The sequence below is a fragment of the Tupaia chinensis genome, unplaced genomic scaffold (genome assembly GCF_000334495.1).
Source record: "Tupaia chinensis unplaced genomic scaffold, TupChi_1.0 Scaffold000646_1, whole genome shotgun sequence".
NCBI classification, from domain to species: domain Eukaryota; kingdom Metazoa; phylum Chordata; class Mammalia; order Scandentia; family Tupaiidae; genus Tupaia; species Tupaia belangeri.
Genome location: NW_006160167.1, coordinates 3,899 through 7,721, shown reverse-complemented (window position 1 = coordinate 7,721; position 3,823 = coordinate 3,899).

The window sequence follows — 3,823 nt, the reverse complement described above, 5'->3', positions numbered from 1 at the left end:
GAAAAGTAGGCCTCAAATAGCCATAGTGGCAGGCATTGCTAGGATGCTAGGCTCTACAGGTTGGGACCACCTGGGAGTCCAGGGTTCAAACCTATAATCTCAGTCATTTGGGGAGGTTGTGGCAGGAGGACTAAGAAATCTTGGTCAATATAGGCAATATGGAAAGATCCTGTCTAAAAAAGAGCCCAGCACAGTGGTCCACACCTGTAGTCCCAGCTGGGAGGCTGAGGCATGAAGATGACAGCAGGACCATGTCTTTAAAAAAATTTTTAAAAGAGCCAGCTGTTGGTGCAATGGTTAAGGTGGCTGAATCCCACATGACTGACTGTGCTGTTTGAGTCCTGGACCCATCAGCTTGAAAAACACACTGAGAGCCTGTGAAGGCATATCCAACATCTCAGGCGGAGAATGAAGAAGGGACTACGGCATGGCCATCCCCCATCACTTTCTCTGTCTCCCCAGTGAGCACATTACTCTATACTAAAAATATATACATATGAGTGTGTGTGTGTATACACTATTAGAGCCTATTATATATATTATATACACACACACATATAGTATAGTCCAGTATGCTATATAGAACATATATATAATATTTTTATAATATATATATATTTCTTATTCTATTCTCCAGTCAAGAGTTCATAGTGGTGTTAATTGGACGAGAGATTTTGTCTTTTTTTTTTTTTAAGAATTATTTAATTTAATTAATTAATTAATTAATTAATTTTGACCAGAGAAGGACAGAGAGAGAAAGAGAGAAAAGGAAAGTGAGAAAGCAAGCCACCAGGTTCAGGACTTGCACTGTGGTCAGCCATGTGGGAGTTCAGCATCCTTAACCACCACTCCACCTGCCAGCCCCTTGTCTTGTTTTAAACTATAAGGCTCTATCTGACAAAGACCTTGATTTTGTCTGAAATCTGTTGACTGCTTTTGTGCAGGCAGAGTAATCCCATAAGAGAAATCTGCCCTGAGAATGGCTCATGCAGTTTTGCCTAACTTCTGATTATGTTTTCATTTTTAAAAATTAATTAATTACTTTATTTTTTTGTTGTGAATTTTGGGCCAATGAGTCTTGGACTTGAACTGCAGGTGGCCACTTGGAAGTCCAGCACCTCCACTATCACATCACCTGCCGGCCCCAGACTATTTTCTAATATCTCCACATTGAACTATTATGTTGGAGAAGAGAAGACAATAAAAAAAAATAAAATCTTTAGTTATTCTGAAAGGTAATCACTTTTTGGCTGAGTATGGTTATTGATGCTTTTAATTTCATGCTTAATTGTATTCTAGGCTTGATTTTAATAGTAGTTAAGCCATTAAGGCTCAGAATTTTTAATGACTGATTCCCCAGATACAAAATGAAAGAGTTGGTCTGGGTGATTTCCAAGACCCCTCCTAGTCCTTGAACTTCTATGACTTGATGACTCAACAGGAACTTCAGAGTTTTTCTTAAAAAGAACATTATTTATGAAAGGCAGAATAAATATCACCCAAACTCCATCTGTATGGAAACTTGAAACTAAGACTGCCTTATACTTTCATACACAATGAAAATTGAATTTCTGGATTCCATAAATGAGGACTAAGTGATTGAAGAATAGAAAATAGCATGAACTAGAGGAAATAATTTTTAAAACAACCATGACTATTAATCATTTTTTATTGTCTGTATCTTATGATGTTTCAACATTTGGGGGGCCTTCTAGCTCTAGGAAGATATACCCCCCCAAGCTAACTAATTCCTAAAGATAATAATGACTTGCCAAGCAATACACTTTTTGTGTGCAATCCAACCAATCCTAGATCTATACCCACAGCCCCCACTTTATTTAATTCTCACACAAAGTTATTCAAACCAGCCAACCCTATCTGTGCACTGGGACTTGCCTTGCCTGCTCCCAGGAAACCTCGATAAAGGATCTAGCCAAGGTTTGCCCTTCACTCCTGCTTCTGCTTCCAAACCATACTCAGTGCTCCCATGTGGCCCTGCATACTGTGGCATGGTCTGTCCCCTGCACTTGGGAAATATAAGTCATAAATTCTTTTTTCAGTGGCATTGGCCTCTCTGTGTCATCACTCACTCGCCTCCACAAATTAAAATCCCGCAGGTATAATGAGTCAGTGACCTACATTCAGTTTTTATTGTCTGTGTGAACTGGAGGAATTCCCTGCTTTCCATGATCTTTATGGCTAGTGTGGGTTGGTTCACTTGCTTAAAGCAGCTTATAAATGATAACTCCAATCTTTTAACTCAGTCCCCATGTAGGCCATGGAGCTTTGCAATATTTCATGATCACATATCAAACTCTCAGCCTGAGCCAGATGGCTTGAAATAGATGACTTTTATCCTAAAATGTAAGATGATAATAGCATCTGGAGATAGGGATGGAGAACGACAGACAATCACCACAACTATTACTTGTTTCTCCTAGAATAATTAATCATAGAACATGCCCAATCAAGACTGGGTCTCTAGTATTATCTCATATGAAAGTCAATTCATTTTTACCTAAAGCTCTTGCAGATATTTTATAGTCAGCCCTCTATCTGTGAGTTCCACATCTGTGGATTCAACCAACAGTGGATGGAAAATGTTCCATTGTTGCTGACTGTATTTGTAGTCAGGCCTTGAGTTGTGTCTGTATTGAACATGTACAGACTTTTTTTGTAAATGATACAGTATTATAACACTTTACATAGATGTACATTGTATTAGGTGTTTTAAGTAGTCTGGAGATGATTTACAGTATATGAGAGGATGTGTATAGGTTATATGCCATTTTATTTAAGGGACTTGAACATTATCAAATTTTGGTATCTATGAGATGTTCTGGAACCAACCTCCTTCAGACACTGAGAGACAACTGCAGAGGCAATTTATTGGGCACCTATTGTATCTCTCTAAATCTCAATCAGACCATGGTAGGTCCCAAATTTATTAATGAAGAAACAGACTGTAAGAGCCTTCTTATTGTCACATAGCTTGAAGATTGAGAGCTAGTAAGTAAAAGGGCCAGGATTAAGAATCCAAATCTTTTTATTCCAGACCCGACTTCTTTGCCCCCACACTATGCTGCATCATGAAAGAACACCAATGAGGGAACCAGCAGTTAGCGTAATGGCTATGTTGCTGGATTCCCACGTAGTCGACCGCGGTTCGTGTCCTGGACCCGGTGGCTTAAAAAAACTCACGCCGGGCGCGTGTGCGTGCGTGCCCAAGATCCCGAGAGGAGAATGGAGGAGAGGGGATTGCGGCGTGACCATCCCCCCTGGGGGGTGATTTCTCGCTTTCTGTCTCTATGTCTCTCTCTGTCTGTCTGGCGAGCGCACGCGCCCTACAGTGAAAATCTCTCCAAAAAAAAAAAAAACCTCTAAAAATAATTGAAAAAAATAAAAAAAAGAACACCAATGAGAACCCCTCTTCCCTTTGGCTGTGAGCCGCTGACACTGTGTCTCAGACTTACAGCCATCAGCGTTGGGTACCAGGTTTCTTTCTTTTGTCATGACTGTGCTCTGCTATTTTCTGTATCACACAGGGAAATCTCATCACACAGGGAAATCTTATCACTCTTTCTTAATTTGACAAGTGAGGAATTTGGACTAGATCTCTCTTTATGATAACAGTCTGGATCCTTAGAACATGATTATAACCTTGCAAAGTATAAAGTATGAGAAATTTATTGTGTGTTTTTATTTCCAAAGTAGATCTGTAGTGCCCAAATACCCAAGTGTTGGTTTTATTTAGTTGGTATTTTAACTTTTTGCTTTTCTATAACTTCAGAAAGTCAGCAAAGAATATGAATTGGTTAACCTT